This window comes from Oncorhynchus masou, chromosome 5, assembly GCF_036934945.1.
Source record: "Oncorhynchus masou masou isolate Uvic2021 chromosome 5, UVic_Omas_1.1, whole genome shotgun sequence".
NCBI classification, from domain to species: Eukaryota; Metazoa; Chordata; class Actinopteri; order Salmoniformes; family Salmonidae; genus Oncorhynchus; species Oncorhynchus masou.
The window spans coordinates 58,326,071-58,353,918 of NC_088216.1; the positions used below are offsets into that span (position 1 = coordinate 58,326,071).

General features: G+C 41.7%; 1 long non-coding RNA gene across 1 annotated transcript; it reads left to right on the forward strand.

Moving 5' to 3' along the window:
- The first annotated feature begins 88 nt into the window (after positions 1-88).
- On the forward strand, positions 89-27,623 carry LOC135539950 (uncharacterized). Its single transcript, XR_010455683.1, has 4 exons — positions 89-576; positions 16,976-17,101; positions 17,405-17,505; positions 17,717-27,623. It is a non-coding gene; the product is annotated as an uncharacterized LOC135539950 (long non-coding RNA).
- The last annotated feature ends 225 nt before the right edge of the window (positions 27,624-27,848 follow it).

Genomic DNA, 27,848 nt, shown 5'->3' on the forward strand with positions numbered 1-27,848 from the left:
GATCTTTAGTCCAGAGAACAAAGGCCCAAGAAAAACTAATGTGTGTGTGTGCGTGCGTGCGTGTGTGTGTGTGTGTGATACACTCTGAAAAAAATATGTGTGTGTGTGATACATTTTCATTATGATTTTTTTCTGAAAGAAATGTGGCTTGTAAAAAATTTGATTGGCTGGACAAATTTGGACATCCACCAGCCAATGTTAATTTCACATTCTGATTACAATACTCATTACAGCTCTAACCATACACACAGAGACATATACACTCATGACACATTCCTAGTGGCGCCACCACTGCTGGGCACTGGCTGTAAGGCGATAGAGGGAGCGGGAACTGAGCAGGAACTGGATGAGAAGCAAAGGGAAAAGAAGAGAGGATTAGATACATCTCACTACCATGACTCACTGAGGCTGTCTAGACTATTATTAGTACAGAGAAGAAGGGTGGGGGGCTTTTATACAGGGAGAGATGGAGGCAACTGTTGTCGTTGTTGGATCGTGGTAACTGGAAAGAAGGGGATGTTGTCACTGATCATGATCAGGCGATGACATACAGAAACTATTTCTACTCTTTCAGCGGTAAGGCTGTGGCTTATTCTACTTCGCTCGCTCCCTTTCCCGCTCCCTCCCCCTCTCTCTGTGGAGGTAGTGGCATGGCTATATTTAAGCTGTCCTCTCCCAGTCAGCATACTCTCATTCTCTGGCACTACCTCTGCTTCTCTTTTTCTCCTATTAAACTCTCCAACTGTTTTTAGCACTCCAACTGAAGGTTCTAGTCCACCCTCCCTCCCGCTTTCAGAATCTTTAAATGTTTCTCTTCTCATTAATAGTTCATCTGTTCCTTTCCCCCCCATGTCTGGAGATGGCTGTTCCAGTTCTTGTGATTTTCTACTCCATCTGTATGTCCCTCTGGAGTGTACATACTGTGCCTTCCGAAAGTATTCAGACCCCTTGACTTTTTCCACATTTTGTTACGTAAAAGCCTCAGCAATTGACACACAATAAAAACTGTTTTTTTTATAATTTTTTTACAAATATAAACTACTGTTAAAAAGTTTGGGGTCACTTAGAAATGTCCTTGTTTTTGAAAGACAAGCACATTTTTGTCCAGTTAAAATAACATCAAATTGATCAGAAATACAGTGTAGATATTGTTCATGTTGTAAATGACTACTGTCGCTTGAAATGGCAGACCTTTTATGGAATATCTACATAGGTGTACAGAGGCCCATTATCAGCAAACATCACTCCTGTGCTCCAATGGCACGTTGTGTTAGCTAATCCAAGTTTATAATTTTAAAAGGTTCATTAGAAAACCTTTTGCAATTATGTTAGCACAGCTGAAAACGGTTGTTCTGATTAAAGAAGCAATAAAACTGACCTTTAGACTAGTTGAGTATCTGCAGCATCAGCATTTGTGGGTTTGATTACAGGCTCAGAATGGCTAGAAAGAAAATAAAATATTCTGAAACTCGTCAGTCTATTCTTGTTCTGAGAAATGAAGGCTATTCCATGCGAGAAATTGCCAAGAAACTGACGATCTCATACAACGCTGTGTACTACTCCCTTCACAGAACAGCGCAAACTGCCTCTAACCAGAATAGAAAGAGTGGGAGGCCCCGGTGCACAATTGAGCAAGAGGACAAGTACATTAGAGTGTCTAGTTTGAGAAGCAAGTCGTCAACTCACTCAATGACAACAGTGAAGAGGCGACTCCGGGATGCTGGCCTTCTAGGCAGAGTTGCAAAGAAAAAGACATATCTCAGACTGGCCAATAAAAAGAAAAGATTGAGATGGGCAAAAGAACACAGACACTGGACAGAGGAAGATTGGAAAAAAGTGTTATGGACAGATGAAGTTTGAGGTGTTCGGATCACAAAGAAGAACATTCGTGAGACGCAAAAAAAATGAAAAGATGCTGGAGGAGTGCTTGACGCCATCTGTCAAGAGTGGTGGAGGCAATGTGATGGTCTGAGGGTGCTTTGGGGGAAGAAGGAAGGCTATCACTCCATTTTGCAACGCCATGCCATACCCTGTGGACCGCACTTAATTGGAACCAATTTCCTCCTACACCAGGACAATGACCCAAAGCACAGCTCCAAACTATGCAATAATTATTTAGGGAAGAAGCAGTCAGCTAGTATTCTGTCTATAATGGAGTGGCCAGCACAGTCACCTGATCTCAACCCTATTGAGCTGTTGTGGGAGCAGCTTGACCGTATGGTACGTAAGAAGTGCCCATCAAGCCAATCCAACTTGTGGTATGTGCTTCAGGAAGCATGGGGTGAAATCTCTTCAGATTAACTCAACAAATTGACAACTGGAATGCAAAAGGTCTGCAAGGCTGTAATTGCTGCAAATGGAGGATTCTTTGACGAAAGGACACGAAGGACACAATTATTATTTAAATTTAAAATTCCTGATTGGAGAGCCACTGATCCACTGATCATCCTTGAGATGTTTCTACAACTTGATTGGAGTCCACCTGTGGTAAATTCAATTGATTGGACATAATTTGGAAAGGCACACACATTTCTACATAAGGTGTATGCTTTTCATGAGGTGGAAGGAATTGTCCATAGAGCTACAAGATAGAATTGTGTCAAGGCACAGATATGGGGAAGGGTACCGAAACATTTCTGCAGCATTGAAGGTCCCCAATAACACAGTGGCCCCCATCATTCTTAAATGGAAGAATATTAGAACCACCAAGACTCTTCCTAGAGCTGGCTGCCCAGCAAAACTGAGCAATCAGTGTAGAAGGGTCTTAGTCAGGTAGGTGACAAAGAACCTGATAGTCACTCTGACAGAGCTCTAGAGTTTCTCTGTGGAGATGGGACAACCTTCCAGAAGTACAACAGTCTCAGACTCCACAAATCAGGCCTTTATGGTAGAGTTACCCGACGGAAACCACTCCTCAGTAAAAAAAACACATGACAGTCCTCTTGGAGTTTGCCAAACGGCACCATAAAACTCTCAGACCGTGAGAAACAAGATTTTCTGGTCTGATGAAACCAATATTGAACTCTTTGGCCTGAATGAAAAGCATCACGTCTGGAAGAGCCCTGGCACCATCTGTAAGGTGAAGCAAGGTAGTGGCAGCATCATGCTGTGGGAATGTTTTTCAGTGGCAGGGACTGGGAGAATAGTCAGGATCGAGGCAAAGATGACCGGAGCAAAGTACTGAGAGATCCTTGATGAAAACCTGCTCCAGAGCACTCAGGACCTCAGACTGGGGCTAAGGTTCACATTCCAACAGGACACCGACCCTAAGCACACAATCAAGACAACTCAGGAGTGGCTTCAGGACAAGTCTCTGAATGTCCTTGAGTGGCCCAGCCAGAGCCCGGACTTGAACCCGATAAGGCTGACACACACACACACACACACAGAGAGAGAGTTAGATTTAGTGCTGGACAGCATGGCTCTGTAGCCATCATTAGCTGTTTTATGCCAGTATGTTGTATTGTTATTGCTCTGAAATGTGAGACTGTCTATGGTTTTACTGCAGTTCAGTTTCCCTGGCTAGAGACTGAGGCTAGGGCTGAGAATGTGCTGAGGCTGAGCATGGAGCTGAACCTGGGTTGGGGCTATGGGCTAAGGCAGAGGTGGGGGCTGTAGGCTGAGACTAGGGCTGAGGCTGAGCATGTAGCTGAACCTGGGGTTGGGGTGGTGGGCTAAGGCTGAGGCTGTGGGCTGAGACTAGGGCTGAGGCTGGGACTGTGGGTTGAGGTTGGGAAGAGAGCCCTGTTATGTGGGCAGAAATCCTTCTCCATTCTATTCTGGCTCCCAGGCATTTCTAGAGATGAGCTCCTCATGTGTGTCGATGTCGAAAGGCTCTTATTATACAGGATTATCAAAACATTTTCATGTGGGATCAGAGAATGTAAGGGACATGAATGGGAACGATGGCCTAGAATACATGACCTTATTTTTAACATGGAGGAGAACTCCCTATTCTAGTGGCTCAGTTCAGGCTACCATTTCAGTTCTGGTTCTCAGTTCAGATTGTGTAATTTCACTGTGTACACATGCTGTATAAGTTTGGGTCAGTTTTTAGAAATGGTGGATATCGAGTTCTGTGGGCATGTCTGACATTGTGAGTGTGTTTGTGTGTAGTACACGGTGACTCTCTACCCTTTTCTATTTCTCTCTCTTTCTCTCTGTGTGGGTAGTTTTCCACTGTGTGCTGGGGAAACTGATGAGACACAAGCTTCGTGACTGCGTCCTTCACAAAAGCAGCTCAGGTTAGCCATGCTCTATGTCAGGTAGCAGTTTTATCCTTCACCCACTTTATCTCTCTCTCGCTCTTTCCCTCTCCTTCCCTCGTTCCCTGCCTAGACACTGCAGCACTCTACTTGGAAATTTCCAGACTGCAGCAGAGAGACTCAGAGAGGAGTAGGAGGGTGTCTGTGATGATAGAGAGAGTATGGGAGAGAAGGAGGAGAGCAGGGGAGGGAGGGGATGAGAGATTGTATGTGTGAAGAGGTAAGTGATGAGGCTTGACTTTATCACCACATTGAGAGGTACATATTGACCCTTATTGACACAGGGCAGTGTGTGTGTGTGTGTGTGTGTGTGTGTGTGTGTGTGTGTGTGTGTGTGTGTGTGTGTGTGTGTGTGTGTGTGTGTGTGTGTGTGTGTGTGTGTGTGTGTGTGTGTGTGTGTGTGTGTGTGTGTGTGTGTGTGTGTGTTTGTGCAAGTAGAAAAAAACATGTTGACTCAGAAACGCCAATGTCATCTTCCTCTTTTTCATGAGTGTTAAGAGAAACTGAAAAGAAACTAATACACTTTCCACAGAGGGTTCTACATGGAACCCAAAATAGTTATATCTGGAACCAAAAAGGTTTCTACAGTACCTGGAACCACAAAGGGATCTCCTATGGGGACAACCAAAGAACCCTTTTGGAAGCCTTTTTCTAAGAGTGCAGGGTGCTTTAATCTCTCATTGAGCTCTGCAAAAACACATGCACCCCTCTTTATGTGCAGGACCAGTGAAGCACTGCAGTACATTGCATGGGACTAACACACACAGGTGTCAGTAGTGTTCCCCACAGGGAGATGTATGAGTAGTCTACAGGGAAATCCCAATGGCCCCCTCTCTCTATATCACACACACACACACACACACACACACACACACACACACACACACACACACACACACACACACACACACACACACACACACACACACACACACACACACACACACACACAGCCTCCCACTGCAACCCACTCACACACATACATATTTACACTTATTAACGTTAATAAAGTACATATACACTCACACAAACTGGACTATAGCTCATCTTTGTGCCCACTTACAATCATGCATATTTACAAAGTGGTTCACCTAACACACACACACACACACTTATGCACACATACATATTTCTCAAACACCCATAAACACATACAGACCCTTTGTGTGATGTGGTTGAAAATCTCATATCTGATACTCACCTGCTCAGGTGAATGCTTACTCACCTATAGGCAGAACATACTGACATACTCGCTACAGAAAGTATGCTAAACTACCACCCACATGCATAAGGCCATTGTGTACAGTACATATACACTACACTCAGCAGCTAACTTAGTGTCAGTGACATTAGACAATAATACCAATACAATACCACACTATTGTACCAAAGCAATTACCGATATATGATATACCAATCGAATCAATGACTATTCATACTTGGTTCCTTTATTACTTCCTGTATGTTATATCCACATAGCTGAGGCTAAGACGCTGAGTCTCAGGCTCAGGCTGTCAGAACCCTGGCCTCTGTGAATAATTCACTGTTCAGTTTCCATGTAAAACTGAAGTTGTTTGAGTGATGTTTACTCGTCTTGCTCAAGTTCTAGGGGCAAAAGTTGCAGAATGTTGTTTTATTGAAGAAGCCCTGGCCTGTAGCACACATTGCCACACACACACCAGCACTCTTCCGTAGACTGTCAGATTTACAGTACCAGTCAAAAGATTGGACACACCTACTCATTCCAGGGTTTTTATTTTTACTATTTTTTATATTGTAGAATAGTAGTAAAGACATCAGTTGTGTTGTGACAAGGTAGGGGTGGTATACAGAAGATAGCCCTATTTGGTAAAAGACCAAGTCCATGTTATGGCAAGAACAGCTCAAAAAGCAAAGAGAAATTAGAGTCCATCATTATTTTAAGACATGAAGGTCAGTTAATGCGGAAAATTAAGAACTTTTAAAGTTTCTTCAAGTGCAGTCGCAAAAAGCATCAAGCGCTATGATGAAACTGGCTCTCATGAGGAAAGGACGACCCAGAGTTACCTCTGCTGCAGAGGATCAGTTCATTGGAGTTAACTACACCTCAGATTGCAGCCCAAATAAATGTTTCAGAGTTCAAGTAACATACACATCTTAACATCAACTGTTCAGAGGAGACTGCATGAATCAGGCCTTCGTGTTCAAATTGCTGAAAAGAAACCACACTAAAGGACACCAATAATAAGAAGAGACTTGCTTGGGCCAAGAAACACAAGCAATGGACATTAGACTGGTGGAAATCTGTCCTTGAGACCAAATTTGAGATTTTTGGTTCCAACCGCTGTGTCTTTGAGACGCAGAATGGGTGAACGGATGTGTGGTTCCCACCATGAAGCATGTAGAAGGAGGTGTGATGGTGCTTTGCAGGTGACACTGTCAGTGATTTATTTTGAATTCAAGGCACACTTAACCATCATGGCTACAACAGCATTCATTGGCGATATGCCATCCCATATGGTTTGCACTTAGTGGGACTATCATTTGTTTTTCAACAGAACAATGACCCAAAACACACCTCCAGGCTGTGTAAGGACCATTTTACCAATAAGGAGAGTGATGGAGTGCTGCATCAGATGACCTGGCCTCCACAATCACTTGACCTCAACCCAATTGAGATGGTTTGGGATGAGAGTGAAGGAAAAATCAGCTAGCAAGTGTTCAGCATATGTGGGAACTCCTTCAAGACTGTTGGAAAAACATTCCTCATGAAGCTGGTTGAGATAATGCCAAGAGTGTGCAAAGCTGCAATCAAGGCAAATGGTGGCTACTTTGAAGAATCTCAAATATTAAATAGTTTTTGATTTGTTTAACACTTTTTTGGTTACTACATGATTCCATATGTGTTATTTCATAGATTTGATGTCTTCACTATTATTCTACAATGTAGAAAATAGTAAAAATAAAAAACCCTGAATGAGTAGGTGTGTCCAAACTTTTGACTGGTTCTGTATTTCAAGTGCTACTTAAAAGGGTGGCTATATTTAGTTGTTCAGATATTTTTACCCTCCTATTTGCTCATATAGTCCCATACCTTCCATGAAGGGTCTGCCAAGTCAGTAGGTCGGTTTTCCGGTCCGCCCACGTGTTGCCTTGGTGATGCCGTTTTTCCTAGCAGTGAAATGTCAGGATTGTGACCTTGGTCTGAGGAACGTGTTGCAAGGTCTGAGAAAAGCTGACAAAAACTATTTTAGGAGACTCACTAACTTGTTAATCCCTTGTCTTCCCCCTCCCCCTCTCCTTCCATACCCTGGGAAGCAAGCCACTCGCTCTCTGCAACCTGCAGGTCTGAACTTGCTTGATTCCCATGCAGAATTGCTGTGCACTGCCTGCCATTATTAGAAGGAAGTTGAGATGGAGTTACACTGTATTAACTTTGACTGCAGTGTCTGTCTGCTGTTATAAAGTTCCACTACAAATGCTCACTTTATCAGTCAACTGAAGTCATTGATTCACGTGATAATTCACTCACTTTTTTTGCCAAACCCTGAAAGGAAATATTAATTTCCTCTACTTGCTTCCCTGCATATGACATCTCTGCATTTCACACACACTCATGGACACACACACACACACACACACACACACACACACACACACACACACACACACACACACACACACACACACACACAAACACACACACACTGATTCTCAAGGATACATCCTCACACAGCCTTTGTCATACAGTGAGTGCGGGTGGTAGTTGACTGATCTGGCCCTGGAACATTAGTGGCATGGGCTGTTGCATGGAGCCATGGGGCCATTACTCAGGGTGACAGCAGTGTGACATTGGAGCTCAGTGAGGATCCAGTGTTCACTTTGGTATCCATTTTGGCTAGACATTGAAACAGTATGACACGACTCGATGGTGACCTATTTCGTGTCTTTCACACGTGACTGTTGTCACGAAGAACTCCATGCATGTTGAAGTGAGTCTGAAACGTTAGTGAAAGCAGATGCACTCTGGTTGACCCATAGTGGAATCAGAGGGTGCTCAGGCTGGGGCAAAGCTATACATGGGCCAGGCCCACTTGGGTTTCCAAAGATAGACCCAACACCATAGGGCAGACCAGAAAAGGACTAGAGGTGGATGTAACAGTACATATTGACCACAGCCGAGATTTTCCCTCCTCTCTCTCTTACCTTCTAGCCAGATCACAATAACTACTGTTACGTGCCTAGAACATTGAAGATGGACCCAAGGCCTCCTGTGAGAAACCAGAGTGGTGTGTGTGACTGAGTTCAGAGGGAGATAATGAATTAGTGGAACAAGCCATGTAACAAGGATCCCAAAGGGATGACATGTTAAAGAATTAGCTAGGCGAGAAGCATACTTAGTGAGAGGTGTATTTGTGTAGTATGGGGTGTTCATGATTGAATGTCAGTAGTGGTTCAGGCCGTGTCAGTGTGTGTGAGGCGTGCTCCAGTGAGGGGGCTCCAGAGCCCTCCTGTCACCACCAGGTCTGGGAACACACAGCAGCCCACGTGTCCGCTCCTCAGGATGAGCCTACCAGGAATGTAGAGTATGCAGCCTGAAAGGCCATTGCCCAGGGGTCAACCCAAACACAGACTCACAAGCACACACTCACTGACTTACTCTTGCATGCATGCACAAATTCGCTTACTCATTCACACTATAGGGCCCTATTAAATCACATTTTTTGTTTGATTTGTTTGTTTTTCCCAAATTAAGTTTTGCTCAGTTTTGTTTTTCCAATATTCTGTTTTTCCCATTTGTTTTCAGGTTTTTACTCTCAAAATCACACTTTTTTTGTATATAATAAAAAAACTAAATTGGATGTTCGAAGTACACAACAATGCCTCAACCGCATCATTTATTTTGGGGTGTAGTTACCCTTTAATTTAAGTGCGCACCAGCCTGATGTCGTTTGGTTAGCTTAACAATGTTTCTGTAACCCTCGTGGGATTGCAGAGTTTGCAAAAACAAATGGCCACTGGATTGGTGCAAATAATCATGATATCATTCTGCTAGTTAGGCATAGGCTACTTTGTAGTTAACATTTCCTTGAGAAGGTTTTTGGGAAAGCCTTTCCTTTTTCTACCAGAAGATGGTTATCATTACGGCTACCCAAAGTGTAGACATACACGCTCAACACACACACACACACACACGCACACTCACACACATACAGCAGGGGCATTCCTGTGCCGTTTCAGAAAGTTTCAAGAAAATATGAATCACTCACAGGAGGTTGGTGGCACCTTAATTGGGGAGGACGGGCTCATAATAATGACTAGAACGGAATTAATGGAATGGTACTGAACTCATCAAACACATTCTATACCATTCTATTCACTCCATTCCAGCCTATATTATTATGAGCCGTCCTCCCTGTGAAATCACTGATGCATTTTGTTCATGTCTTATGATTAACTTAGGCAAATTATTAGTTCAATACATTTAGTTGATTTCCAAAGAAGTTCCATAAATTTTTGAATATTGTTGAATTCCATTTTAATGTCTAGATTTTTGGATTCCGTCTGTGTTCTCCGCAAAGCAGATTTTATAGGGCCATAACACTATCTTGTACACACTTGTCATGACTCTCGCTCCTGGGTGAGAATCAAAGATAGCCAGCCAGCTACCAGTGGGAGTGAAGAATTTGCAGATTGTTTTTAAAAATAATTAATTTCATGTTACAGCAACCATATGCTCACGTTTTTAACAAGGGGTTACGGGTACAATATCCAAAAAATTTCAACTGATTAGATATCGGTGGCTCATTCAATTTAAGAAGGAAGTTAAATAGCCCCACAAATACTTTCAGGTGGATCTTTTGAATAATATCCACATTTATTTGTCCAACCAATGAGGCAATTTTAACTTTTTCACATTAACCTAGATACTACGCTTTCAGGTTAATTAAAGTTGAATTCCCAAATAGCCTATACAGGTTTAATTTATCATTTACAATTGATTAATCAATTAAATTTGCAAGCTCATGAGGCCATCTCCCAAAGTACTAATCCGGTATTGACAGAAGCCCCACCTTCGCGAGAATCCCATGTGGTTTCAGCCCTCAGGAATAAGTGACCCCTGGTGGTAAAGAATCACCAGTATTTATTTCATGTGACAGCAACCATACTCTCACATTTGTAAACAACGGTTACATTTAGGATATCCAAACAATCTTAACTGATTGGATATCGGTGTCACATTTAATTTATGAGACATTTTAAACTTTTTCACATTAACCTAGATGCAGCAATGCTTTTAGGTTAATTCAAGTGTATTTCCTAGATAGCCTATACAGGTAGGATTGATCATTAACATTGATTAATCATTTAAATTTGATTTTGCAAATTCATTCACATTCAACTCCCACATCATTGATCCAGTATTGATGGTTCATTAACGTCTTTAAATATATTTAAATCGTTTTTGCAGGTTCCAGCGACTCAAACTCGAAACTTTGAAAAAAATATATCAGAGGGGGTGGTTCCAAGTCCCCCGTTAGTTAGTGAACCCTCACCCATAAAAGGATTGATCACTGACCTCAACAGCGATACAAATGCTCTCCAAAATCAACCATCGGGCGCAGGCGCTCTCCAGGTTAGCACTGATGTATCGCCATCAGAGGTTGGCATCTATCAAGTACCGTAGTGCTCAGCAGAAGCATGTGCAAGGAATGGCTGATTATCAATGGATAGGTGGAGAGAACCAAGCAACTAATGACAAAAGCAGAAAATGAAAACATTCTGCTAGCCGAGGAACTGCGTTTGAAAACGGAACAATTAAAAGTAATTGCAAAACCCTATGACGATGAACTAGCACAAACTCTTCAACAAAATAGTTTTCTACAGGACCAACTCGATTTAGCCAAAACTATATATGATGTAGTCCGGGGGGAGTGGGCCGGTTTTATGACTTTAACAACCGGTCGTAAACTTTCTCTCTCTGGACCTGCAGTATGGAGAAGACAAAAATCCCTTGTGTGTAGAGAGAGAATCTGCTGCCAAAACGCCTACATCCAAAAGTGGATAATGAAACAATATTTCCAACATAAAGAATGTGGGAAATGGTTGGTGGGGATCCAAACAATAAGTCCTGTCAAAAGTTTATTGTTTTGTGATATCATTATGGACAGTATAACTAAATAGCTGTAACTCTACAAATGTATAAGTCCCAGTTATCAGATTTACATATAAATGTTGTAAAACTTACATGATTAAATATGAAACTATTTGTGAGAAGATGAAGTGTGATTTTTGCCTTCCAAATTTTGCAGGTTCCAGCGACTCATAGAAACGTTTTGCTTTTCATAGAAACGTTTTGCCAAGTCAGTAACCACGCCCATGTGAGCACAGACATTGTGGCAATGTAATGGAACTGCCCTCCAAGACGAATGGTTAGACTCTACCAGAACAGAATATGTGCAGCGCAAGCTAAATACATTACAAATGGCAAGGCCCTCAAACTCTCAACAAGTGAAGGTGAAGACTATACCAAACATTCTCAGTCTACAGCTGGGTAATGTAAAGTAGTCTAGAACTTTGACCAAAGACACCAGGAAGATCTCAGCAAACGACCATTGGTACATTTCTGATGTATCTAGTCTAACGAACACTCATAGACAAAGAAGCCTGCTACAACTGAGGATATTGTGACCTCTAGTGGACAGCCAGAGACTTACCTAACCAGAGACTTCTATCGAACTGACTCCCCATAGACGGACCAGGTGATTTCTGCAGAGAGACGACAAAGACAGACAAGCATAAATATGTGTTTCATTTCTAAATCCGAATGAGCGATTGTTAGGATGCTAAATATCCATCTTTACGATAAGCGTATTTTCCACTTGTATGTACAATGAGTTCCCTCTTTGTCTTTCCTGCTCTCTTGATCTTGCCTCTCCCTTTCATTGTGAAAGAAGGCATCATATCAGGTTAGTCCACTATGGACTTTTCATTGCATTATGTTAGTAATCAATTCAACGTATATTGTGTGTTTATTTATTTTATTTTTTTCACCATTATTTAACCAGGTAGGCTAGTTGAGAACAAGTTCTCATTTGCAACTGCGACCTGGCCAAGATAAAGCAAAGCAGTTCGACACATACAACAACACAGAGTTACACATGGAATAAACAAACATACAGTCAATAATATAGTAGAAAAAGTCTGTGTGTGTGTGTGTGTTTATGTATTTCTGTGTGAGTATTTAGTTAGTAAATAAATAATGAAGCCAATTTTTGTATCGCTAAATCATCATTTAGATTAGCATTCGTGGTTATTTGAAGTCAACAACATTCAGAATAAGACTGAAATGAGATAAAAATGATTAATGAATGACTGGTATGATAACGATATATTCTGATATATTCTTGAGTTAATTTGGGAAATGGTAACTCATAAAACAACCTTTTTCCATGGTGCCCCAAGATTGCTAATGAGTTAATTGTTACATGATTAATATAATCACGTAATAATTAAACATAGTTAACTGATTTGATAAAATAACCGTCATCACATTAATGATAGTCACGTCACGACACACTGCACCGGTTTGTTAATAACAGTCCAACTGTTAACATACATACTCCCATTCATACTTCCCTCTGTCCTACTCTGTTGCTTCACAATTGTCAAATTATTGACTCAATTAGTCAATCTACTGCTCTTATACCCCCACACACTTCTAAAGAATTCCCTTCAGTCACCTAACAGGTTTGCTTCAGACTCCTACTCTGTTACTTCAGAATGTCCCATTTGTCCTACTAAATGGCTTAATAAATCAATCTACTAGGCTACTCAAAGGTAATACCCTCCCACACTGCTTTGCTTCATTTTCAACTCTAGCCAGTACCATTGACGAATTGAATGTGTGAGGGAGTATATTTTTGTGGAAATGGTGTAGCGTGTTTTGGTGGCAATGCGAGCAGCTGTAGACTATGTAGGTGTGTGTTTGTATGTGTTTGTGTGTGTTTGTGTAGCTACATGCAATCCCTGATTAAGTGTACTCTATGTGAACGGACTAACTCACTCAACGTCATGGGGTTTATTGGATGATTGGCTTTATTGGAGCATTGCAAATTTCAGGAGAATACACACACACACACACAGAGAGAGAGAGATGCAAGGGAACTGGAATAACAGATAACACAACAACATGCTTCGTATGCTTCTCTCCAGCCAACCACAGGAAGGATTTCTGCTATTGACTGTGACTAACAGATTATGTTTACCCCATTTTCCTGGAGGCAGAACAGAGGAGTGTGTGTGCCTCAGAGGGAACGTGGAATAGTCATTCAGAATGAGTGTGGAGGCCACAGGACAGAATCAGAACACACTGTGCTCATGACCTTTGCAACCAAACAGGACAGCTTGCACTTTTCAGAAGTGAATCCAGTCCAATGACTTAACACATCAAAACAGTGTATGGTAGTTTTTTTTGCCAACTATCTATATAAAATGCTGTCAAAGTGGAAGAAGAAATAATTGTGTGGGGGAGGGATAAAAAGCTAATATATCTTGGTTAGATAAGTATTCAACTCACTGGGTCAATGCATATTAGAATCACATTTGGCAGCAATTGTAGCTGTGAGTCTTTCTGGTGCTCCTGACTGGCACAGTGGTCTAAGGCACTGCATTGCAATGCTAGAGGAGTCATTACAGACACCCTGGTTCAAATCCAGGCTGTAATCACAACTGATTGGGAGGCACACAATTGGCCCAGCATCGTCCGGGTTTGGCCGTTTTAGGCTGTCATTGTAAATAAGAATTTGTTCTTTACTGACTTGTCTAGTAAAATAGAGAAAATTGTTTAAGAGCGTGCACACCTGCATTCTACAATATTTGCCCATTATTCTCTGTCAAGTTAGTTTTTGATCATTGCTAGACAGCCATTTTTAAGTCTTGCCATAGACGATTCAAGTCAAAACTGTAACTCACAATCAACATGGTAAGCAACTCTGGTGTATATTTGGCCTTGTGTTATAGATTATTGTCCTGCTGAAAGGTGAATTTGTCTCCCACTGTCTGTTGGAAAGCAGACTGAACCAAGTTTTCCTATAGGATTTTGCCTGTGCTGAGGTCTATCCCAAAAAACTCCCTATTCTTTGCCAATGACAAGCATACCCATCACATGATGCAGCCACCACCATGCTTTGAAATATAAAAAGTGGTACTCAGTGATGTGTTGTTGGATTTGCCCCAAATACATTTAGATTTACATTTAAGTCATTTATAATGCTTTGTATTCAGGACAAAATGTTAATTTCTTCAAAGAGCAGCAACCTTAAAGAAGAAAGGGTCTAAAACATCTGTTTAAGGTGCTCCTTTAGCACCCCGGACTCAGTGACTGCCTGCAGGGAGAAACTTTGTAGTGGGGCAGGGGAAACAGAGGGAGAAGCATCGGAGATAGTCGCATTAGAAGGGGTGGGAGATGAGGACATGTTGGATGGACAAGTAGGCATGACTGAGTTAAACAGGAATCCTGACTCAATGAAGTGGTGGTTAAAGAGCTCAGCCATATGCTTCTTGTCAGTAACAACCACATCATCAAAATGAAGGGACATGAGCAGCTGTGAGGAGGAGGGTTTATTCTCCAGGTCTTTAACCGTTTCCCAGAACTTCTTGGGGTTAGACCCACAGGGAGGGAACTGCTCCTTAAAGTAACTAACTTTGGCCTTCCACATAGCCTGAGTGCACTTATTTCTCATTTGCCTGAATGAGAGGTAGTCATTCTGAGTATGTGTGTGCCGAGCCTTTTGCCAAATGCAATACTTGAGGTGGAGTAACTCTGCAAGATCACGGTCAAACCAGGGGCTGAACCTGTTTTTAAATCTAATTTTCTTTATGGGGACGTGTTTGTTAACAAAACCACTGAAAAATATCAAAAAACGAAGGTCTAAGCGTCTTCGACAAAGGGGATCAAGCTGATTCTATACCATTTTACAGAGGCCAGTTCATGAAGGAAAGCATGCTCATTAAAGTTTTTTAGCAACTGTCTATGACAAATCAGGACAGGTCGTTTCACTGAGCAGCCATTACAATCACAGCCTGTAAAACAGTGATCACTAAGATCATTACAGAAAACACCAGACTGATACCTATCAGAATTATTTGTGAGGATAACATCGAGGAGAGTAGCCTTTTCTGGGTATTTGGAGTCATTGCTTGTGGGATTGGTAATAATCTGAGAAAGATTTAGGGAGTCCCATTGCTTTAGGACATGGTCAGGTGGTTTAAGCATGTCCCAGTTTAGGTCACCTAGCAGGACAAATTCAGACTTAGTGTAAGGGGCCAGGAGAGAGCTTAGGGCAGGTAGGGTACAGTCCTGAGCTAATAGAGGACAATAGCACCCAGCAACAGTCAACAAAGAGCTATTTGAAAGTTTAATGCTTATAAACTCTGTAGCTTTTTAAAAATCACCATTGGCCTCATTGTGAAATCCCTGAGCGGTTTCCTTCCTCTTTGACAACTGACTTTGGAAGGACGCCTGTATCTTTTTAGTGACTTGGTGTATTGATACACCATCCAAAGTGTAATTAATACTGCGCAATGCTCAAAGGGATATTCAATGTCTGTTTGTTTAAAACATTCTACCAATAGGTGCCCTTCTTTGCGAACCATTGGAAAACCTCTCTGGTCTTTGTGGTTGAATCTGTGCTTGAAATTCACTGCTCAACTGAAGGACCTTACATATAAGTGTGTGTGTGGGGTACAGAGAGGGCAAGTCATTTAAAAATCATGTTAAACACTATTATTGCACACTGAAAAAATGTTAAGCACATTTTTACTCCTGGTATTCTGTGTAGGTCAGTGACACAAAATCTCTATTTACTCCATTTTAAATTCAGGCTGAAACACAATAAAATGTGGAATGTGTGAATACTTTCTGAAGGCACTGTATTTCCTGGCCCTGGCTGTGTTTACAGTGTGTTAATGCAGCCTCAGCCTTCAAGTACTGCAGTTGAGTATTTCCATGTGAGCTGATAGAACTCCCTAATGTCTCTCCGTCTAGTGTTTGTCTTTCTCTCCCTTGTTTTCTTTGGACCGGTTCTGTGGTGTGTGTGTGTGTGTGTTTCTGTGTGTGTGTGTGTGTGTTTCTGTGTGTTTCTGTGTGTGTGTGTGTGTGTGTGTGTGTGTGTGTGTGTGTGTGTGTGTGTGTGTGTGTGTGTGTGTGTGTGTGTGTGTGTGTGTGTGTGTGTGTGTGTGTGTGTGTGTGTGTGTGTGTGTGTGTGTGTGTGCGCGCGCGTGTATGTACGTGGGCATACCTGGTAGTGCTTTTCAACTTTGAAAGTTTTGCAATACTGTAAGGTCTTTGGTTTTTGTCAGCAGTAGCCCTGCGTTTGAGCTCCATGTGACATCCTGTAATACACGTGCCTTGTAGGAGTTTTACTGTTTTCATAACTCTCTCACTCTGGCACTCTGGGTCATATGGAGCTCATTAATGTCCGGAGGGCTGCTTGAGAGAGCTATAGTGCATAGAAATATTGTGGCTAGACCTGCTAGGACTTTCTACCATATGTTGGCCTATGCGTATGGAATGCATATAGGTAATACACAGAACACATCAATAGTCACATATGCAATGTTCAATTTCAAAGCTTGATAACGAGGTTTTACCTTTATAAACTGCCAGCAAGTGTTTGCTTTATGTCTCTCCTCTGTATAAATCTAATCTGTGTAGGCTATCTTTATAGATCAGAGCCTGTGCTGTCTCACACAAGCTCAGTCGTCGAGCCGCACGTCTGGAGACAACCCCTTGGGAAAAATACCAGAGAGAGCTCAAGTTTCTTAGAGAGGCAAGACAGAGAAGAAGCTTTCGGGTTAGAAGAAATGTTGTTTTTCTCTTTCCTTCTCTCTCCAAGGCTCTCCCCCTCCTCTCCCCTACACCCATCCAGCTTCTAAAGCATGCAGTACAGTATATTGTGTCAATATTGGAGTCTGTTCAAATTAAGAAAAAAAGTGTTGCATTCTTTTCAATGCTGTTTATTAAAACCACAAAAACAATCACATTGTAAATAATGTAATTTAGTAGGTGAAACATTTGTTTGACAGGGTACAAAAATTCATGTCACACCACATTAACCACAGAGCTAATGTGTTGAGTGTTCTGTCCTTTCTTGCAGACCACACGCAGAGTTAAAGAGGAGGTAAAAGAGACACAGAGTGGTTCCGACTGGGCCCAGAGTGAAAGAAGGAACAGAAGGTCCAGTTCATTTACCACAAGGTATGTAGTCCACCAGTGGATTTGCATAGCAATGAGCGAGGAGAGACACTTTGGAATCATCCCTGTTTGAAATATTCTATTTTTTCACATGTGGTTTTCAGACACGTGTGATGTTTCATATGTACATTTTTCACACGGGTTTTTCCCTCGTAAATGTTTTGCCCCCCACGTGACTTATTTTTACCTCACACTTATTTTGCATTACTTCCAGCTACGTCTGGTTTCCCATCCAGGGCTGACCAGGACCACCCCTTCTTAGCTTCAAAGGCAAATCTGCAGTGGGATGCCTCTGTGTTATGTTGCTGGAATGAATATGTTGAAACTTGTAACTGGAAAAAAGGCAGCGAACGCAAAGGCCAGGGTAACAACCAAAGATAGGAAAATTGCAAGAAAGAGGGAGGCATTTTATTTAATTGCATTATCAGAAAAATAAAAAAATCACTGAAAGAACCATTTTTGCATCCATCTACAATTAATTTGTTCTCGCATTGAACAATTATTTTCTTGCAATATTTTGTTTTGCTATCAATACTTTTGGGTTCATGTTTAAATTTCAATATCATTCTTGTTTGTAGTACTAAGAATTTTGTTCTCGACTTCAGACGTTTTGCTTAATATTAATGGCACAAAAGTAACTCACTCACTAGAGGATTGCACCATACAATAACACTATTACTAAACATGTTAAAAGCAGCTATCCTTAATTGAAACATTAACAAAGTGTCTTCTCCGCCACAGTTTCAGTAAAAATCTAAGAGATGGGGCTGGAGAAATGAAACCACTCTCAAATCTATAAAGTGCGCTATGGATTCAAGGACTGACCATTTATGATTTTTATATAATTATATTATATTTCTAACCATGTTTTTAGGCTATACAGTGTTTAGATGTACTTTGTTCACAAACATTGGGGTATATGGGGAAGTTTTCTTACATGTGAAACTGAACATTTGATTTTCCATGTGGTATTGTAAGTTCACATGTGAAAAACAATCACGTGAAAGTTTTGCACATATGAAACTGCTAATTAGATAATTACATATGGAGTTTTCTTACATATGAACCTGCAAATTAGATTTTTTCAAATGTGATAGATACAATTTTATTATGATTTGAATCAGTTACATGCTTCGTAAACAACAGGTGTAGACTAACAGTAAAATGCTAACTTAAGGGTCCTTCCAAACAATGCAGAGAGAAAAAAATAATTAAAAAAAAAATAACACGAGGAATAAATACACAATGAGTAACAATAACTTGGCTAAACACGGGGTACCAGTACCGAGATGATTTTCAGGGTTACGAGGTAATTGAGGTAGATATGTACATATACTGTAGGTAGGGGTAAAGTGACTAGATAATTGGATAGATAATAAACAGTAGCATCAGCGAATGTGATGAGTCAAAATAGTTAGCGCAAAAAGGGTCAATGTAGATAGTCCGGGTAGCTATTTGGTAAACTATTTAGCAGTCTTATGGCTTGGGGGTCACAAGCTGTTTAGTTTCCTGATGGTTCCAGACTTCGGGACCACTTGCCATATGGTAACAGAGAGAACAGTCTATGACTTGGGTGGTTGGAGTATTTTGCAATTGTTAGGGCCTTCCTCTGACACCGTCTGGTATAGAAGTCTTGGATAGCAAGGAGCTCAGCCTCAGTGATGAACTGGGCCTTATGCACTACCCTCTGTAACGCTTGCTGTCAGATGCCAAGCAGATGCCATACCACATGGTGATGCAGCCAGTCAAGATGCTGTCAATGGTATAACTTTTTGAGGATCTGAACTACCATGACAAATCTTTTCAGCCTCCAGAGGGGGAAGATGCATTGTTGTGCTTTCTTCACAACTGTGTTGGTGTGAGCGGACCATGTTAATTCCTTAATGATGTGGACACCGAGGAACTTGAAGCTCTTGAGCTGCACCACTATGGCCCGTTCGAAGGGGACGTGCTTTTCTCTTTGATTCCTGTAGTCCACGATCAGCTCTTTTGTCTTGATGATGTTGAGAGAGAGGTTGTTGTCCTGGCACCACACTATCAGGTCACTGACCTTCTCCCTATACGCTGTCTCGTCGTTGTCGGTGATCAGGCCTACCACCATTGTGTCATCAGCAAACATAATGATGGTGTGAACGCTGAGCTGTAGTCAGTGAACAGGGTTCCTCTTGTCCAGGTGGGAGAGGGCAATGTGGAATGCAACAGATAATATGTCCTCTGTGGATCTGTTGGGGCGGTAAGCGAACTGGACTGAGTCCAGGGTGTCTGGGATGATGGTGTTGATATGAGCCATGACCAGCCTTTCAACGAATGTCATGGATACAGATGTGAGTGCTACAGGGCAATATTCATTTAGACAGGTTACCTTGGCGTTCTTGGGCACAGGAACTATGATGGTCTGCTTGAAACATGTACAGTTGAAGTCGGAAGTTTACATACACCTTTGCCAAATACATTTAAACTCAGTTTTTCACAATTCCTGACATTTAATCCTAGTAAATATTCCATGTCTTAGGTCAGTTAGGATCACCACTTTATTTTAACAATGTGAAACGTCAGAATAATAGTAGAGAGAATGATTTATTTCAGATTTTATTTCTTTCAACACATTCCCAGTGGGTCAGAAGTTTACATACACTTAATTAGTATTTGGTAGCGTTGCCTTTAAATTGTTTAACTTGGGTCAAACGTTTTGGGGAGCCTTCCACAATCTTCCCACAATAAGTTGGGTGAATTTTGGCCAATTCCTCCTGACAGAGCTGGTGTAACTGAGTCAGGTTTGTAGGCCTCCTTGCTCGCACACCCTTTTTCAGTTCTGCCCACAAATTTTCTATAGGATTGAGGTCAGGGCTTTGTGATGACTACTCCAATACCTTGACTTTGTTGTCCTTAAGCCATTTTGCCACAACTTTGGAAGTATGCTTGGGGTCATTGTCCACTTGGAAGAGCCATTTGCGACCAAGCTTTGGGGAGACTTGGCTACGTTGGCTACAGCACATGTATATGAAATGCAGTGGGAAAAGCGTGAGGGTTGTATGAGATTACATATTCAAAGACAGCCTACTTTTCTATAGCCTACTCAAGGGAGAGATAATCATAGCTAGACTGTTGTTTTATTATTAAACTCAGTACTGCTATTGTTTCTAATTTTGTAAAGCAGCATGTGTTTTTTAACCAGGCAAATGGTAGCTAACTAGAAAGCTGGTGGTGAGATAGTTAGGTGAAGCAAGAGTCACATGCACAGGCTCAGCCTGTCTGCTGCTCTGCCCACACTGATCGATTGCTCAACCGCAGCTTACCAGCTGATGTAGGCTGTGTTTGCCTGGTGTGACCCGTCCTTCCCACTGCTGAACACATTTTTTCTCTTCTTATTTTAGTCAACTGAAATAAATAATAATGTTTCTTTAGTTCTAGTTTTTTTCTGGGTCCATTTTGCCTTAAAAATAGATGTTTGATTAATATTTTTTTTGTTAACAAAATTAACCCTCCATCACATCAGTCATTTATCAAAGCCAGAGCTCATGTGACGAACAAGGATTACAGATTTATTGACCATGTTTAGATTTGTGCAAAACAGATTATCATTCCTCATGCTGTTGTATATGAATATTTATCATACTATTTAATCCCTCCCTGTCCATCTCTATTTCCTCCCTCTCCATATGTTCCCTTGATGAAACAAGCGAACATGTAACTGAATCAGGTTTGTAGGCCTCCTTGAACGCACACACTTTTTTAGTTGTGCCCACACATTTTCTATAGGACAAAACACCAGGGCTTTGTGAGGAGCATTCCAATACCTTGACTTTGTTGTCCTTAAGCTATTTGCCACAACTTTGGAAGTATGCTTGGGGTCATTGTCCATTTGGAAGACCCATTTGCGACCAAGCTTTAACTTCCTGACTGATGTCTTGAGATGTTGCTTCAATATTTCCACCTAATTTTCCTACCTCATGATGCCATCTATTTGTGACGTGCACCAGTCCCTCCACCCTGCCACCCACGTACTTCACGGTTGGCATGGTGCTCTTCGGCTTGCAAGCGTCTCCCTTTTTCCTCCAAACATAAAGATGGTCATTATGGCCAAACAGTTCCGTTTTTGTTTAATCAGACCAGAGAACATTTCTCCAAAAAAGTATGATCTTTGTCCCCATGTGCAGTTGCAAACCGTCGTCTGGCTTTTTTATGGCGGTTTTGGAGCAGTGGCTTCTTCCGTGCTGAGCGGCCTTTCAGGTTATGTCGATATAGGACTCGTTTACAAGTGGATATAGATACTTTTGTACCTGATTCTTCCAGCATCTTCATAAGGTCCTTTGCTGTTGTTCTGGGATTGATTTGCACTTTTCGCACCAAAGTACATTCATCTCTAGGAGACAGAACGCATCTCCTTCCTGAGCGGTATGGCGGCTGTGTGGTATCATGGTGCTTATACTTGCGTACTATTGTTTGAACGGATGAACATCGTACTTTCAGGTGTTTGGAAATTGCTCCCAAGGATGAACCAGACTTGTGGAGGTCTACAATAATTTTTCTGAGGTCTTGGCTGATTTCTTTTGATTTTCCCATGATGTCAAGCAAAGAGGCACTGAGTTTGAAGGTCGGCCTTGAAATACATTCACAGGTAAACCTCCAATTGACTCATATTATGTCAATTAGCCTATTTAAAGCTTCTAAAGCCATGACATATAATTTGGGAATTTTCCAAGCTGTTTAAAGGCACAGTCAACTTAGTGTATGTTAACTTCTGACCCATTGGAATTGTGATACAATGAATTATAAGTGAAATAATCTGTCTATAAACAATTGTTGGAAAAATGACTTGTGTCATGCACAAAGTAGATGTCCTTAATTAACGACTTGCCAAAACTATAGTTTGTTTACAAGAAATTTGTGGAGTGGTTGAAAAACGAGTTTTAATGACTCCAGCCTAAGTGTATGAAAACATCTGACTTCAGCTGTAGGTATTACAGACAGGTTCAGAGAGAGGTTGAAAATGTCAGTGAAGACACTTGCCAGCTGGTCAGCACATGCTCTGAGTACGCATTATAGGTATTGTGTCCAGCCCTGCAGCCTTGTGAATGTTAACCTGTTTTAAGGTCTTACTCACATTGGCTACTGAGAGCAAGATCACACAGTCATCCAGAAGAGCTGGTGCTCTCATTTAGCTTGTCTGGTAGGATTATGTCACTGGGCAGCTTGCGGCTGGGTTTCCCTTTGTAATCCATGATAGTTTGCAACCCCTGACAAATCCGATGCGGGTCAGAGCCGGCGTAGTAGGATTCGGTCTTAGTCCTGTATTGACGCTTTGCCTGTTTGATGGTTCATCTGAGGTCATAGCAGGATTCTTATAAATGTACGGATTAGTGTTCAGCTCCTTGAAAGCAGAAGCTCTAGCCTTTAGCTGCAGATGTTGCCTGTAATTCATGGCTTCTGGTTGGGATATGTGCATACAGGCACTGTGGGGATGGCGTCGTCGATGCACTTATTAATGAATCCTGGAACATATTCCAGTCTGTGCTAGCGAAACAATCCTGTAGCTTAGCATCGGACCACTTCCCTATTGTGCACGTCACTGGTAATTCCTGTTTGAGCATTTGCTTACAAGCAGGAATCAGTAGGATATACTTATGGTCAGATTTGCCAAAGGGAAGGCGAGGGAGAGCCTTGCATGAATTTGTGTGTGTGAAGTACAGTTTTGTCGCCTTTAGACGCACAAGTGAAATGCTGGTAAAAATGAAGTAAAACAGATTTCAGTTTTCCCATGTGAAATTCAGATTTTCACATGAAGTTTTTTTTACATGTGAAATGGCAAATGTGATTTTGACATATACATGTTTTTCACATGTGGAAATGCAATTCCACATGTGAAAGTGTGTGAATGTGGACTCTGAGTCTGGTACCTTATTATAGTTCCATCTGTTTTAGCTGTTTGTGTAGAGAATGTGTGCGTCTGTTTATCATTGTTTGTGACAAGTGTGGGCAGCATGTGAGTTCCTGTGCATCTGTGTCTCCATCTGTATCTCTGTGAGAGGGCTAAGTAGTGGAGGAGTTGGGAGCTGGTTGAACTGTGTGTAGGCTGTGAGCGCTCTCCACACACAGCCTCTTCATTGTTCTGGGCTCTACAGGAGAAAATACTAAGATTGGACACAGCTGATTTGGAGGATATAAGAAGATGAGAAGGAGGCACCAGTGGATGAGATGCAACAGGTGAAGATGCAAGAAGGATAGAAATCCAGGCAGATATACTCGATACAGTGATATGGAGAGGCGATGATATTAAAGGCAGTGATGAATTAGGGCCCCTCCCAGACAGACAGACACCCCCCCCCCCCTTTTCTCTCTCTGACTCCCGTTACCGAGAGGCATGTGAATACCTCATTACTTTTGATCCCAGTAGGATGTGGCTAGAGAACCTGGCCAGCTGCTATGTGGAGCAGGCAGGTGGGGCACAGAGCTCGTTGTGTGTGTTTGTGTAACTATGTTTACGGGGAGGGGTGTGTATGTTTATGTGTGTGGGGGGAGGTGTGTGTATGCATAGTACTGTATGGAAGGGGTCCAACTCAGAGTCCAAACCCCTCCACTCGCCCAAGAGCTGGGGTCCTGATTGTATGACCTTGTGTAAACAAACACACTGAGCCCCCCTGCCCGACATCCCAGCTCGGGGGTCCGTCAATAAGGATGCAGGTTGTATTGCATAATCATGATGTGTGTGGTTGACAGGGGCTTGGCAGTGCGTAGGTGTGTGAAATTGTGTCAAGTGGACAGGGGGCCCTGGGGGGTTATATATAAACTATTGGGACCAAATTCAGTGATTTTTGCAATTCGTTCAAAAACCACTACTAAAATATAAACACCGGAGCATTTGTGCATCACACATAAAACACACTTTCAAAAGCAACCACTTTTGTAGTGCATTGTATTGTTTTGTTTTACTTACAGTGCCTTCGGAAAGTATTCAGACCCCTTCACATATTCCACATTTTGTTACGTTACTACCTTATTCTGAAATCGATGAAATACATTTTTAAAAGTATCATCAATCTACACACAATACAGCATAATGACAAAGCGAAAACAGGTTTTAAGATATTTTTGGAAATGTATTTGTAACGGTTTTCTTTACTTGAAGGAGAGGCGGACCAAAACGCAGCGTGGTGGTTATTCATGGTTCTTTAATATAGACACTATACATGAATAAACTAACAAAACAAGAAATGTGAAAAAACCAAAACCGCACTATCTGGTGCAAACACAGAGACAGGAACAATCACCCACAAACACAGTGAAACCCAGGCTACCTAAGTATGATTCTCAATCAGAGACAACTAATGACACCTGCCTCTGATTGAGAACCATACTAGGCCCGAAACATAGAAATACCCAAATCATAGAAAAACAAACATAGACTGCCCACCCCAACTCACGCCCTGACCATACTAAATAATGACAAAACAAAGGAAATAAAGGTCAGAACGTGACAGTATTACATTTAAAATTGAAATACCTTATTTACATAAGTATTCAGACCCTTTGCTATGAGACTCAAAATTGAGCTCAGGTGCATCCTATTTCCATTGATAATCCTTGAGATGTTTCTACAACTTGATTGTAGTCTTGGAGTAAATTCAATTGATTGGACATGATTTGGAAAGGCACATACCTTTCTATGTAAGGTCCCACAGTTAACAATGCATGTCAGAGCAGAAACCAGGAATTGTCCGTAGAGCTCCGACATAGGATTGTGTCGAGGCAAAGAAATGGGGAGGGTTACCAAAAAACTTCTGTATTGAAGGTCCCCTAGAACACAGTGGCCTCAATCATTCTTAAATGTAAGTAGTTTGGAGCCACCAAGACTCTTCCTAGAACTGGCCGCCCGGCCAAACTGAGCAATCGGGGGAGAAAGGCTTTGGTGAGGGAGGTGACCAAGAACCCGATGGAGTTTCTGGAGATGGGAGAACATTCCAAAAGGACAACTATCTCTGCAGCACTCCACCAATCAGACCTTTATGGAAGAGTGGCCAGACTGAACCCACTCCTCAGTGAATGGCACATGACAGCCCGCTTGGAGTTTGCCGAAAGGCACCTAAAGACTCTCAGACCATGAGAAACAAGATTCTCTGTCCTGATGAAACCAACTCTTTAGCCTGAATACTAAGTGTCACATCTGGAGGAAACCTGGCACCATCCCTACGGTGAAGCATAGTGGTGGCAGCATCATGCTGTGGGGATGTTTTAAGGAGGCAGGTACTGGGAGACTAGCCAGGACCGAGGGAAAGATGAACAGAGCAAAGTACAGAGAGTTCCTTGATGAAAACCTGCTCCAGAGTGCTCAGGACCTCAGACTGGGGTGAAGGTTCACCTTCCAACAGAACAACATTCCTAAGCACACAGCCAAGACAAAGCAGGAATGGCTTCGGGACAAGTTTCTGAATGTCCTTGAGTGGCCCAGCTACAGGCCGGACTTGAACCCGATCGAACATCTCTGAAGAGACCTGGAAATAGCTGTGCAGTGACGTGTTCGTGTGTGTAGGAGCGCTAGGATTAATAAGGCATGGGTTATGTCTGCTCTCACCTTTCACTCCCATACACGTGCTGCTGTGGACAGTATACTGTATATGGGTCTATAAATAATGGGGCCAATGTGTGACATTGGGATACATATTTTTAAATGGTTTGAAACAAAAATAAAAAGTATTTTCATGCAGTTCCACGTGTACTTAGAGGGATAAAAGTGAATATATGTAAATTGGCCCATAACTCCAGCTATACAACAACATAGGTCTAGGACTATACATCATTAAGCAGAGTTCATACAGACATTGGCAAGTCTAATTCAAGGACTTTCAGGGACTTTTTCAAGTACCTAATTGTCATTTTCAAGGACCTCAATGTTATACAATTGAGTAATTTATATAATTATTATTACATTCTAAAATGTGTGAGAATAATGTGGACTTGCCTGACTAAATAAATTCGATGCATGCACGGCAATATTTCTGTAGCCTATGTGGCCGACACAGGGACATGAATAGTTCCATGAATAGTGGTAGCATTAATATCACCATTTGAATCTCACCATCGCTGTTTTAATGAGAAAGTGACCAAAAATCAGGTTCCTTTTCTAATGGAAGGATTCGTATGGAATGTCAAGTTGAAGCCAACATTAGATTAACTGCACGACCTCATAATAACCACACTTGGTTTTACAGCAACAGAATTGCAACACCCTTCAACTGAAGCTGTAGGAAACAAACGAAAGTGGCCACATTGGCCACATCTCTCACAAAAACGGATTGGAAAAGAAATCACAGGTAAATTAGAAAGGAACAGGAGAACTTAATTATAACAAGTACAATAAGTTTCCAAGCACCAAATAGGTAGGCCTATTCCAGAGTTCCAAATTCAAGTTCAAGTAGGCTTCTTCAGGCCCCTTGTGTTGTTTAAAATTGCCTGTGAAACATGGAAAACAAAATGAATTTGTCATGTTATTTCATTACCAGATCATATAGTGAATGAACCCACTAGGCTATATAATTTGTTGTCAATATATGCAGAATAATTCAGGTGTTGCGCAACCCTACACAAGTGCACACAGGAGAATCCGATGCACAAAAACATATAAACTGTGCCTTCTTCAGGGTCAGTGAAGAAAGCACAGTGATGCCGAAACGTAAAGACCCAATAAATTACTGGGAGTTTACATATGGAGTGTGCGACTCTTTATTTTTATAGTTTATAGTTTATTCGCCATTAGTCAGCACCTCCACACAAAATAATTTTTCTGGGTGTGCGCCAGCTCATATTTTTTATTCTACAAAAGCATAATGAAACATGAACTCATTACCTCGATGCTTTCTCTGTTAAATCTAACGAGACCCTGCTGTAAATCAAAAACAACATATAATAACCATCAATTTGCTAGGGATATTATATTGAACGTGGATCCAGACACAACTATCTTCATCAGCGTAACAAATGAGATACCAAAATATCCTGGACATTCCTCGCGAACACCTTTTTTCCACCACGTGGGCTGTTGTTGCATCGAATGCAACCAGTAGAGGTGCATGAGTAAAATCACTGGGGAAGCCAGGACCTCCTCCTCTGACTATTAGATGTGTGTGTGTGTGTGTGTGTGTGTGTGTGTGTGTGTGTGTGTGTGTGTGTGTGTGTGTGTGTGTGTGTGTGTGTGTGTGTGTGTGTGTGTGTGTGTGTGTGTGTGTGTGTGTGTGTGTGTGTGTGTGCGCGTGTGTGTGTGTGGTTATCTACATTATCGTCCTCAGTCTCTCAGGACACAAATATGTTTATTTTTAAACTCAACCCTCTAAGTCTTTATCAGCCATCATAAT